The 14,250-nt window shown below is 48.3% G+C and overlaps 1 pseudogene; it reads right to left on the minus strand.

Annotated features, from left to right (window-relative positions):
- Window positions 1-3,100: 3,100 nt before the first annotated feature.
- On the minus strand, window positions 3,101-5,479 carry LOC136476845 (uncharacterized; annotated as a pseudogene).
- Between the last annotated feature and the right edge of the window lie 8,771 nt (window positions 5,480-14,250).

Raw genomic sequence — 14,250 nt, forward strand, 5'->3', positions numbered from 1 at the left:
TAAATCACGCATCATTCCAAATTAGTGGTACTTCGACCTCCGCTCTTTCTACGTCAGGTTTATTGCACTGGATGGACCATAGACGGCTCCAAAGTGCCCTGAGGGAGAGCCAGGTCTGAGCGTGTGCTTCAGCTGTTCGACATCAATGGCACGGCACGCGTGAGCCATGAACGGCGTTGAAAAATGCATGAACGATCATCAGACTCAATCAAATCAATCACTCCTTGAAAAAATAAATCCGATCAAACAAACCGGCCGACAACTAGGCCTTTGTGAGAAAATTGCAAAATACCTCAGCGCGATTTTTATGAAATCATCGAAGTTTTCTGGGCTATTTGTTTAGGCAACTTGCCATGTGTCATCGTCTGTTCAACATCACTAGCTAGAGAACAGGTTTCAATTTTCGTAGGACTAGTTCTTGGCTTCGCTTTGAGAAACCGAGCAGAGTAAGCGGATTAGGAATGCATGAACCATGAAAACAAGGTTTGAATGGCATTTTATATGTTAGTCGAACCCCAAACGTGGTGGCCAAGGTAATCTAGCATGAATCCAAAGTCCAAATTAGCAATCTGGCCCGGTCTATCCAATAAGGCCCAAATACATGTTTGGCAAGCTAACTATATTTCCATCTTTTCCTAAAAAAAACTATATTTCCATCTGTAATAACTAATAAGTAATTGCCAGTGATATTCGCCAGGAACCATTTCCACTTTGCTTGATATGCAAAGTGTTTGACATGCGCACACACGGTTTTCCTGATTCACATATGAAGAAGTACAAGTTTTACCTTCACTTCTCTTAAGGGAAAGATCTCACCAGCTACCGCATACTTCATTAAAAAGATGAAGTAGTTTAAAATTTAGTACACCTTATCTTACAATTTCCTCCATCCTAAAATATAAGATATTAAAACATTAAAAAAATTGTCTTAATATAATGCATTCTGGGTGAATTAACTCCCTCACAACACCAATCCCATGCATACCTTTTTATTAGTGTTCACCATTGTGCTCAAAATATGGTACATAAGGTCTCGCACTCTCGCTATAATTAAAATAGGGTTAATCTATTTTAAAATTTCTAAAATATTTTAGAACAGTGGGAATATTACTGTAATGTTAATTTGAGGCTCCAACTAAGTTTCTGCATTAATTCTCACAAGACACCTTATATAGAAAAAAAATGCTAAAATGCTTGTCCGATCAAATAAATCACACATCATTCCAAATTAGTGGTACTTCGACCTCCGCTCTTTCTACGTCAGGTTTATTGCACCGGATGAACCATAGACGGCTCCAAAGTGCCCTGAGGGAGAGCCAGGTCTGTCTGCTAATATCTTAACACTCCAACAGTCTGAGCGTGTGCTTCAGCTGTTCGACATCGATGGCACGGCACACGTGAGCCATGAACAGCGTTGAAAAATGCATGAACGATCATCTGACTCAATCAAATCAATCACTCCCTGAAAAAATAAATCCGATCAAACAAGCCGGCTGATAACTAGAGCCTGTTCGTTTCGGCTGAATTGGCTTATAAGCCATGGCTGAAAGTACTGCTGGCTGGTTTGGTGTGAGAGAAAAATATTGTTCAAGCCGTGGATTATAAGTCAGATACGAGCGAATAAGCCGAAAAGAACAGGCTGTAGGCCTTTGTGAGAAAATTGCAAAATACCTCAGCGCGATTTTTATGAAATCATCGAAGTTTTCTGGGCTTTTTGTTTAGGCAACTTGCCATGTGTCATCGTCTGTTCAACATCACTGGCTAGAGAACAGGTTTCAATTTTCGTAGGACTAGTTCTTGGCTTCGCTTTGAGAAACCGAGCAGAGTAAGCGGATTAGGAATGCATGGAACCATGAAAACAAGGTTTGAATGGCATTTTATATGTTAGTCGAACCCCAAACGTGGTGGCCAAGGTAATCTAGCATGAATCCAAAGTCCAAATTAGCAATCTGGCCCGGTCTAGCCAATAAGGCCCAAATACATGTTTGGCAAGCTAACTATATTTCCATCTTTTCCTCAAAAAAAACTATATTTCCATCTGTAATAAGTAATTGCCAGTGATATTCGCCAAGAACCATTTCCACGTTGCTTGATATGCAAAGTGTTTGACATGCACACACACGGTTTTACTGATTCACATATGAAGAAGTACAAGTTTTACCTTCACTTCTCTTAAGGGAAAGATCTCACCAGCATACTTCATTAAAAAAATGAAGTAGTTTAAAATTTAGTACACCTTATCTTACTATTTCCTCCATCCTAAAATATAAGATATTAAAACATTAAAAAAAATGTCTTAATATAATGCATTCTAGGTGAATTAAGGGCCTGTTTGATAGGGCTCTGGCTCCTCTGAAAATGGCTCCGGCTCTGGCTCCTCTGAAGGAGCAGCTCCTCTGTAGGAGCTAAAGTCATTCTGGAAAACGTTTGGCAAAACGGCTCCTTCACACTAGACGACGTGAACCCACAACAAGGAGCCGCGCGAAGCTCATTTTTTTAGGCTTCTTCTGCGCAGGCAAAAAATGGCTCCGATTCTTGACCGGCTCCCCATGCGAAGCCCTTTCCAAAACAGGCGTTTGGCACAGCTCCTGTAGGAGCCGGAGCTGAAGCCCCTGCAGGAGTCCTGCCAAAGAGGCTCTAACTCCCTCACAACACCAATCCCATGCATATCTTTTTATTAGTGTTCACCAATGTGCTCAAAATATGGTACATAAGGTCTCGCACTCTCGCTATAATTAAAATAGGGTTAATCTATTTTAAAATTTCTAAAATATTTTAGAACAGTGGGAATATTACTGTAATGTTAATTTGAGGCTCCAACTAAGTTTCTGCATTAATTCTCACAAGCCACCTTATATAGAAAAAAAAATGCTAAAATGCTCACAAGCTGCGTCCAAATCCATATCATCATTATCATTTCTCACCCTCCTCAATCTTGTCCATACTCATTATTTTGAGTTGAACTAGTAGTTTATATTACTATTTTACACATATAGGATAATACACACAGAACAGAAAAGAAATCAAGATAGTCAACTTTTCTTCAGGAACATCATGTTTTACAAGACAGGACAAAGGTAACATAATTAAACAAAAGACAAAAAATGAGAAGAGAGAGAACTTAGGGAGCAGCACAAAATGTCTAAATCATACAACCAGGTGATCTATACCACAAAATATCATGCCCAATTGTCCACAATACATATATTGTGGCTTTCCTGTTCCACATTTCATACAATAATGATGGAAACGGAACATATAGATAAAGAGCCGAAAACACCTTCAGTTATGTTATATCCACTTGGCAAGTTCTTACTATTTATCTAGATTATGGTATTCTTCAACTGAGAAAACTAAAAGTTGGCAAAAATCTCAGCATGCACTGGCTGGATTCCAGCAGAATCACATTTGCTCAGAATTATCTGAACATTGGGTGAAGCTCTTTTGAAAGGCAGTTGTTTTGTCTCTACAAAAGAGGATAGATCCACAGGATCATTTCCAACCGTGTCCATGAGATTCCCCTCAGGAGCAACCAATAGCAGTTTATTTAGACCAGTGGCCTTCCTCAACAAAAAGCTTACTAGACGCAACTCAAAGTAGTGGCCCTTGAATTTCATCATCCTTACAAACATAAGGTTACCTAAGTCATACTCTGGTGCGTCTTCCTCAAAATACTCTTCCTCCGGCACATCTTCTCCGAGAATATCTTCCTCATACACATCCTCATAGAAGGGTCTTTCCTTCAGCATATATTCTTGTACCAGTTTTTACTGCAATAACTCATCCTCCGTCACATCTTCCTCCGAAAGCTCTTCCTCTGGTTCATCACTCTCTGTATCTTCTTCCTCCGAAACCTCTTCGTCCGGTTCATCATCCTCTGTAACATCTTCCTCAGAATGCCTTTCCTCTGAATCATCATCCTCTGCCACCTCCAAGGAATTCCCTACAAATGTATCACCACTGCTTGATGGGAGCTGCAGGTAGATGTAGTGTTAGCATTGGACACCTAAATAATTTGACACTGACCTGCACAAAGAGCCTCTCCAGCTTTGGACACTGGCAGGTCTGGAGGAACATATATAAATATGAGCGAGATTGGAGCTTTTCATTTCAAACATCAGCAGCTGCAGCTCTTTTAAGCTCGGCAATTTCCTCAGCCTGGTCAAACAAGTAGCTGATCCGAAACGAGCCAACGCATAAATCCTCTGCAAGAATAGTTTACAAAGTTCTTTAGCAGACTAGAATAAACTAGATGAAATGAAAAACAATCTGAACAGCATATAAGAACAAAACAAACTAGAGGCATCACAGTGGACCAACCCGGAGGGCAATGCCGCAGATGGTGAGGACCGTGAGGTTGGCGAGGTTGGGAAGCGCTTGGATCCAGTGCTTGAGAGGATAGCTTATGCATGGCCCCCGTAGGCAGATGTAAAGGTCGTCAAGCTGAGCGGTGGCCGCGATCTCGTAGATGGGGAGAAGGGCACTGCTGAGGCGGAAGGAGCGGAGGCCGGAGGCCAAGCCGGCGTAGAGGTGGGTGACGCGGTTGCACTCGGCGACGGTGAGGCTCCTGAGGCGCCCCTGCGGCGACGTGGCGTAGATTTCATCCGAGGTATCGAGGAACTCGCAGTCGCGCAGGTCGAGGGTGCGGAGGCGAGGGCACGCTGGGAGAAGGTGGTTGATGTCCACCGAGCGGGCGGAGTGGATCTGGATGACCTCGAGGGTGGCGTAGGCGTCGGAGCGGAGGGAGTAGCCGAAGGTGACGTTGCCGACGCGGAGGAGGGAGAGGCGCGCGAGGCGGGGGCAGGCCGGCGGGAAGCGGAGCATGGAGACCGTGCTCATGAAGTGGTCGGCGATGTCGAGGTGGAGGTCCTTGGCATCGCAGGCGGCGGCGTAGTCGAGGCAGCGGCGGATGTCCTCGTCGCCGAAGTAGCGGTGGGGGAGGCGGCGGCGGCGGTACTCGCCGAAGTGGAAGGTCAGGGAGAAGCGGTCGAGGCGGCGGCGCCCGCGGCGGTGGAGCGAGCCGAGGAGCCGATCCGGGTCGTCGACCCCGGAGCGGAGGTGGAGGTCGAGCGAGGACGGCGCGGGCCAGCGGCGCGCCCAGAGCGCGCGCCACCGCGTGGAGAGCGCGCCCGTGCGGATGGCGGACTTGAGCGGGAGCAGGGACAGGATGCGCAGCTGCAGGTCCTCCGGCAGCGCCAGGATGGGGTCCCCCTCCTCGGCCGCCGCCGCCGCGGCTTCCTCAGTGACCCGCCGCTTCTTCGCGGCCGACGCGTCGAGCTGCGGCGCCATCACGGAGCTACTCGCCGACCTACCCCGCCGTCGCCTGCTCGGCTCTCGTCCGCTCGTCTCTCGCCGCCCTCTCGCCGTACGCTGCTCGTCTCTCTCAGCCGGATTCTCCCGCGCCGCCGCTCACCGGCCCCCCCACTCCTCGCTCACGAAACCGCCATGCTTCTGCAACGGGCTGGACCCACCGAGAGGTTCTCCTGGCCCATCGTACTATGCCCGGCCCAACGTAGAGTTAAAGGTATTCTTTTTTTTTTCTTTTGCCAATTTCTTTTAGTGCTTCAATTTTTCATGGCACTGACAAATCCTCCTGCACCTGCCAGTTTCTGTATACATCACCAGAATGTCAAATTTCAAACGGAATTTCTATCCATCATCCGAGTGATTGTTATTTATGTTTTCATTCACCCTTGCTGATACGCGCTCCAGACATGTACACTCCGTGGTTTACAAAATTTCAAAGCCATCTCTCGGGGTTGAATCATGCAACTTCTTTTCAGCCAGTTGGTTGGTTGTTTTCAGCCAGTTCGTTGGTTGATTTCTAGACTGATAACTCCGGCTGGTGTTGGTTTGTTGTGAAAAAAAATATTATACCATAGCTGATAAGCCCTAACTGAAACCAACAAACGAACAGATTGTTTGTCCGAGCAAATAAATAAATCACACATGATTCCAAGTTACTGAACAGGCTGTTTGTCCGAGCAAATAAATAAATCACACATGATTCCAAGTTACTAGTACCTAGGCCCCTGTTTTTTCTTATAAGTCAGGTTTTGTCGGTTCATAAACCCGGGGTCTCTCATAGGCCTACTTCTCAGCGAAAGCTCGAACCAGCAGACGACATTGCGAATGACACGTAACTCCTGGGCTGACCTAAAAACCTAACGACAAGCCAGAAGAACGGTCCAATCTCCGACCGGAAGGCCTGGCCAAGAGAGGAACGACGATCGCTTCCGACTCTGGCCCGCCTCTCCGACCGGAAGGCCTGGCCAAGGAGAGGACAAACGCCCGCTTCTGACTCTGGTCCGCCTCTCCGACCGATAGGCCTGGCTAAAGAGGAAGGACGCTCGCTTCCGACTACGACCCGCCTCTCTGATCGGAAGGTCTGGCCAAAGAGAAATGGCGCTCGCTTCCGACCCCGGCCTACACAGCCTACACATGCGATAACATGACATCTCGCCAAGTTTCCAAAGAGGAAGGACACCTGCTTGTGATTGGAAGGTTTTAGGCATCCGACATCGCAACTCGCTCGAAACCTTCTCAATTTTTTACCACAGCCTACACATGCGATAACATGACATCTCGCCAAGTTTTGTGATTTTCGGACTTCGTATGGATTTTATATAATTTTAAAACACTTTTTCGACAAGTCGGTCGTCATGTTACGCGAAGAAGATGCGCGAAATTTGATGCGAGTTCGTGGATAGGGACTCAACATGCACCAATTAACATGAATAACATTTTTCGAAACACTACATTGCAATATTCCATGCACCTACAGTTCAAATTTGACATATTCGAAAAAAATCAAAGAAACAAAATAAATTAAGAAAATATATAAAAAAGTTAAAATTGGCCCAAATTTTAAAATTAAATTTTAAATAAAGTATTATAGCCCCACAAAAAAACTGGGTTCAAAAAATAAAAAAATTACCGAGGGCTCTTTGCCGAGGGCCTGGCACGTGGCCCTCGGCAAAGAATTTTTTTAAAAAAAATAAAAAAAAATCTTTGCCGAGGGCCCTGGATCTGGGCCCTCGGCAAAGGGCCCAAACCTAAATCGGGCCGCCAGCCCAAATTCTCGATCGAAATCTTATCAAAAAAAATTCCCGATCGAAACCACATCTCCCTCCCCACGCGCCCGCTCGCGGCCGGCCCCCGCGCCTCCACCACCGCCGTCGCGCACCCCGCCGCCGCGCGCGCCGGCTGCCCCGAGCCTGGCCGCCGCGCACGCACCCCGGCCGCCCCACGTCTCCACCACCGCCGCCACGCACCCCGCCGCCGCGCGCCCGCCGCTGCGCGCCCGGCCGTCCCCACCGCCGCGCGTGCACCCCGGTCGCCCTGCGCCTCCACCACCGCCGCCGCGCACCCTGCTGTCGCGCGCCCACCGCTGCGCGCCTGGCCACCCCGCGCGCCCCACCGCCCCGCGCTCGGCCGCCCAGCGCGCCCCGCCGCCCCACCAGCGTGCCGCCCCACCACGCCCAGTGGCGGCCGAGGTCGCGCCCTGCCTCCCTTCCCCGTCTCCATCGAGCAAGGGGAGGTCGGCCGCTCGGCCGGCCCTCCGGTGCCCCCCCCCTCGCCGGCCTTCCCGCCCCGACCCCAGCCCCCAGGCTGTCCCCGTCGCCGGCTGCTGTTGGAGGGGAGGAGGCAGAGGGTGAAGTTAGATGAAGAAGAGAAGGAGAAGAGGAGAAGGAGGAAGGGGAAGAAAAGGAGAAGAAGAAGAGAAGGAGGAAGGAGAAGAGAAGGAAAAGAAGAGGAAAAGGAGAGAAGAAAGGGAAGAGAGGGAGAGGAGTACTCCAACGCCACTCGACCTCGCCGGAGAAGAAAGTGACCCCCGTACCGCGACACCCGACTCCACCGCAACCCTAGGTAAAACTCTCGTTGTCGGCCTTCATGCCGTATGTGGTTGTGTGGGCCTTCGTGCCATAAGTTGATATGAGGGCCTTCGTGCCGTTGTGGTTGTCGGCCTTCGTGCCATTGTGAATGTCGGCCATCGTGTCATTTTTTTGCAGGTCTTGGAAACCTCCCCGTGCAGGGGAGGTGCTACCGAAATTTTAAACAAACAATAACCTATTGTCTTTTTATGCAGGAGAAGAGTACGTCGGAGGGGACCCGGAGGACCCTGATCGTCTTGGTCGACGTCGCGGTTCTACCTGCACTACGTCGCCTCGCCACTGCGTCGATTCGCCACTGCCCCGCTAGCCTTACTTCACCGACACCCTATGTATAAATAACCTCTTTTTTCGCATGTCTGTCATAGCCCGCGCGTAACCCAGTTAGGCGTCTCCCATCCAAAAGAGATACGGTCGTAGGTATGCGGATCTTTGCGTATCTGCGACCGTATCTATTTTGGATTGTCCACATTTTTTGAACAGCCCATGGATGCGTAGATAGGTTAGTTTCCATGGTCCGCTCCGGTCCAAGAAGAAGTTTCGGCAACACCTCCCTGTTGTTCTCCGGATACACACTCTCTCTTGCAGGACGTGTATCGGGAGAACAGCGAGGAGGTGCTGCTGAAATTCTGTCTCAGAGAGGAGCGAAGCATAGAAACTGACCTCATCTACGCATCTACGGGTGGGATTAGGACCTATCCTCACCTATTAGACAGTAGAAACACCGCATAGATGCAATTGATGGTCACAATACTCTATGATGTAAATGTTAAAGGATGGAGGACCATCAGTGGATGTACACGGGCTAGAGAAGCGGGAGTGACTATGACTATGAATGGGTGAAGGGGACAGATGGTTTCTTGAAACATGCATTTGGCCCAGGAGTAGGAGGACATTCTCTAGTTTGGTGTCCCTACAGCAAATGTGACAACAGGAGAAAAGTAGACGAGAAGACCATGGGTAGACATCTTGTGTTCAATGGTTATACGTCTGGCTACCAGTAGTGGATCTACCATGATGAAGCAGATCGAATAAGAGCGGAGGTGGTGAGACCACGCCTCGAGGCTTTTGATGATGATGCTGGGGTAGCAGACATGCTAGATGACGCCCACCAAGCTCACTTCGCTGAACGACGTGAGAAGGAGGAGATGGAGGAATTCGTAAAGGACTTCTACAAAATGTTAGACTCGGCACAGAAACCCCTTCACGAGCGTACAATGATTTCTCAGCTGGATGCGATTGGACGCGTAATGGGGTTGAAGGCCGAGTTAAACCTGAGTTGAGAAGGCTTCGATAAGATGTTGGCCGTGTTTGGCACCATGCTATCGGAGAAGCACACTTTGCCGACGAACTTGTACGAGGCAGAGAAACTCCTTCGTATGCTTAAGATGCCGTATGACAAGATACATGTTTGTCCGAAGGGGTGCGTCCTATTTAGGAAAGAACACAAGGATGCAAATTAATGTCTGAAGTATAAATCCTCTAGGTACCTGGAGGTAGACTCTAGTGATGGTTAGAAGAAGCAGCTTCTGATCCCCGCGAGAGTGCTACGACATCTTCCTTTCCTACTAAGGATCCAATGGCTATTCACGACTGAGGAATCCACAAAACAGATAACATGGCACAAAGATGGCAAACGATATAATCCTAAGAAGATGGTACATCCGTCTGATGCTGAAGCATGGACGTATTTCAATGACAAGCATCATGACAAAGCAGCTGAGGCCCGTAATATACGTGTCGCGCTGGCAACAGATGGGTTCAATCCTTATGGAATGATGGCTGCCCCATACACATGCTGGCCCGTTTTTGTTATCCCCCTCAATCTCCCTCCCGGCATCTCCTTTCAACGACATAACGTATTCTTGTCGTTGATAATTCCTGGACACCCAGGGAGTAATATGGGTGTGTTCATGGAGCCTGTGATTGATGAATTGATCCATGCTTAGGAGAAGGGGGTATGGACATACGATCGAGCTACAAAGACAAGCTTCAAAATGCACGTTTGGTACCACTACTCCCTGCATGACTTCCTGGCGTATGGGTTATTCGCCGCCTAGTGTGTTCATAGGAAGTTCCCATGCCCAGTATGCAAGGAAGCCATGAGGTTCATTTGGTTGAAGAAGGGTAGTAAGTATTCATCGTTCAGCCAGCATCATCAATTCCTCCCTCTAGACCATGAATTTAGAGAAGACATCAAGAGCTTTACGAAAGGTGTCAAAGTGACAGACCCTAAACCGCACTTGAGGACTGGTGCCAAGGTTCGTGTTCAGATAGATGCTCTCATGCCCAATGAAGAAGGTGGTTTTGTGGGATATGGTGAGGAACATATGTGGACTCATAAATCCGGCTTGACGAGGCTCCCCTATTTCGATAACCTTCTTCTGCCACATAACATTGATGTAATGCACACTAAAAAGAATATCACCGAGGCACTTTGGGGAACTCTCATGGACACTAACAAGTCTAAGGACAACGTTAAGGCTAGAGTGGACCTAGCGACGTTGTGCGATAGACCAAATCAAGCGATGCAGCCTCCTAGTGGCCAAAACAAGAACTGGAAAAGGCCTAAGGTCAATTTCGTCTTGCAAATCGATCAAAGGAGGGAGGTACTAAAATAGATCCAGATGTTAATGTTTCCAGATGGATATGCAGCGAATCTTAGCAGGGGAGTGAACTTAGGCACTCTGCGAGTCAACGGGATGAAGAGTCATGACTACCACATATGGATTGAGCGGCTTCTTCCGACAATGGTCCGAGGCTATGTCCCTGAGCATGTCTGACAAGTGCTGGTAGAGTTGAGCTTTTTCTTCCGCCAGCTTTGTGCCAAGGAGATATCTCGGGCCGTCGCTCAGGACTTGGAAAAAGCGGCACCTGTGTTGCTCTGTAAGCTGGAGAAGATCTTTCCACCCGGCTTCTTCTTGCCGATGCAACATCTGATTGTGCACCTCCTGTCCGAGGCATGTTTGGGGGGGGGCGTGCAAGCCTGTTGGTGCTATCCAATCGAGAGATGTCTAAAGACTCTTCGCAAAAAATGTACAAATAAAGCCAGAATTGAGGCTTCTATTACAGAGGCATGCCTTCGAGAGGAGGTGGCAAACTTCACAATGCTATACTACAAGTCAAACCTTCCTAGCAATCATAATCCACCCCTCGTTACAATACTGGCAAAAATGAATCGACCTTGAGCCTTTTCCAAGGCCAACTCGACAGCGCAAGTGGATCAACCCCAAAGCTATTGGGAAATGAAGAGTGGCGCAGTATCATGCTATATGTGTTGAATAACCTTACCAAGGTGCAGCCGTTCATCAAGTAAGTTCTCAACGAACTTATTTCAATATGCCATCACTATTCTGCATCCAACCCCATTGATTCTCGTTCAGACAGGGAATTTGTTCATGAATTCTAGCATCAATCAAGGGATCCTACCTCGCATGAACAAGACACCCTTGTTTCGCGAGGTGCGGAAGCGGGGAGGCCTGATTTCATTTCTTGGTTCAAACAAAAGGTAATGTCCAATTTAGCTCGTACGTTCGATCGTCCAAGGTGATCGTACATTTGATTAATATAACGATCTATCATGCTTCACCTTGCAGGCCCAGATCGATTCGTCCATGAGTGACGAGTTGAAACAGGTTGCAAACAGCTGTGACGTTAGGGTAAAGTCATTTACCGGCTATGACGTGAACGGATATCGCTTCCACACAACAAGTTACGAGCAGATTCGGCCCAAACGAAAAACCACAAATAGCGGAGTTTGTACGCCCGGCACTGATGGCCTCGACTATCATGGTAGAGTTGAGGAAATCTATGAACTCTCATTTCATGGAGACGAACCTCTTAAACCTATCATGTTCAAATGCCACTAGTTTAATCCTCGATCAACAAGGCGAACCCCTCATCTTGGGCTAGTCGAGATTCGAGAAGATTCCATCTATCCTAAAAAAGATGTCTACATTGTGGCTCAACAGGGCGTGCAGGTGTATTATACTCGATACACCAACCAAGACAAAGAGGATCTTAAGGGTTGGGCTATTGTGCACCAGGTATCTCCACATGGTAAACTACCTACCCCAAACGATGATGATTACAACTTCAACGCAAACACATATGATGGACAGTTCTATCAAGAAGATGGGCTACCAGGTATGTTTAAGATAGTCTTACCCAAAGCAATCGAAATGGAAGTAGACAACGAAATGGTTGATGACGAGGTCGAGGGAGATGTGGTGGTAAATGCCAAGGACATAGCAATGCTTGAGCGATTACTTCTAGGCAATGACGACGATGACAACATAGAACCTTCGGATAGTGTTGCCCATTTGGACAATTTTGACAGTGATGATGAGACCTATGATCCCAATCATGAAGATTATTCCTAATACATGTAATACTATGGTTTTTTAATTTGTGTTTTGTTTATATATTTTGAATATATTTCTAATATATGTACTAATTAGTTTTGTTCATTCTTTGTGATTGCAGGTGATTGGACAAAGATGGCGAGCAGACGTCCACGCCGTGACACACCCTCGGTTTACGGGAGAGACCACCCTCTCCTTCGAGGTGAGGGGACGTCGTTCGGGACAGCGTCCGCAGGAGGTGACGAGAGGAGGACCAGGGGCTGCCGCTGTAGGAGGCAGCGGTCTCCTCCCTCGACACGTGACGAGGTGCTGGAGGAGGAGCACGTGACGCCCACGGCCACGTCCTCATCAGAGGATGAGAGGGGTCAGCAGACGAGCGAGGGAGATGAGGCGCTCGAGGGCGAGGGAGGCGAGGCGCTTGAGGGCTAGGGAGAGGGTATCGCTACCCAGACTCTCTACGAGCGAGGTCCCACGAGCCTCCCTTTAGTTCCGCTTCCTCACAACCGCCTAGTGATTCGGCCTATGACAAAAAGGTAAGTAACTATGGATGTTATCACAACTACTTCATAAGATATGTTGGAAATCTTAAGAGAAACTGATAAATTTTCTTAATCACTTGTGTAGGGCCTGGTTGGTTTTGTCGGGTACTCCAGCACGCACCCCCGCGAGCATCCTTGGTGTTTTGTGTAGGAAATGGTACCCCGGCATTGTGCAACTGTTCGAAGAGCCGGTGGTGCGGGAGCCGGCCTCCAACTAGGATAGGTACGCGCTAGTCACGGATGACACTTACCGCAACAAGCAGGAGCGAGTATTGGCGGAGTTTTGGGTAAGTCTCTCTCGCACAACATTGCTTAATACATCGCATTCATTGGTTAAATCTTTTATTGAAATAATAAATGGATACATCGGTTTTGTATACAGAAATATTTCAAGGCCGAAGAAGGACTTGAGGCCTAGGCAGATCGGGCGGCTGCCGCAGCTTGTAGGAAGTACGTCACCGAGATGCACCACCATGGACGCGTCCAGGCCCACATAGACTACTACAGGTCGGTACTTAGGCAGTCCCTCCCCAAGCCTCAAGCAAGACGGATTACGCTGACCCAGGACCAGTACCTTGAGGTAGGCGAATAACATTCATAATGATTCATTTTGATATTAAATAGGTTCAATTTTATCTTCTTATATGTCAAATACTCGATGACTTGTAGGTGATTCCCTGGTGGTGCTGATCGTATCCCGAGTGCTGGGCCATGATCATGGACAAGTGGTTATCACAGGCCTTTGTTGACACGCACGAGAGGCAACGGGAACAGCATCTGATGAGGCAAGGTCCAACTCACCATCAAGGCAGTCGTAGCCTCCCCGGATACAAACAAGCATACGTAAGTGATTTCTTTTATTTATTTTGACGCTCAATTCTGCTTGATTTCTCACCATCTTCCCGTCTTTCTCGCAGGAGGCTACGCACCCAGGCGAGGAGGTCTCGAAGTTCTCTGCGTGGGCTATGTCCCACATGGGCAGGGCGTCGTCCTCTATCTCCTTCAACCCGGCTGCCCCGCCCTAGGCGTACTCCGACCCGAACGTGTACACTAAAGTCCAAGAGTACACGTCAACGATAAGGGAGATCTATGGGGAAGATTATAATATGCGCACTGAGCCCATTGATGCAGAGGCGATCATGATGCTCAGAGGAGGCAAGAAGCATGGGCGGCTGTGGATTGCAGACGGCGCCATCGACTCCACCACTGTTCCCTCCCTCGATGCTATCCGAGCACGGAGCACGAGCTCCAGCCAGCCCATACGTCCACGGCCTTCTCCAGCACTGCAGCAGGTCCAAGCACTCCAAGTAATTCCTATTTTACTCGTCGTACGTAGATATTTACACACCTAAATTAGATTTGCATTACTGATACATTAGAGTGAAATATTACAGGCCGAGCTGCAAGAAACAAAAAGGCAAAGTCAAGAGCAGATTGCGGAGCTGACCGCACAGC

This window comes from Miscanthus floridulus, chromosome 1, assembly GCF_019320115.1.
Source record: "Miscanthus floridulus cultivar M001 chromosome 1, ASM1932011v1, whole genome shotgun sequence".
Taxonomy (NCBI): Eukaryota; Viridiplantae; Streptophyta; class Magnoliopsida; order Poales; family Poaceae; genus Miscanthus; species Miscanthus floridulus.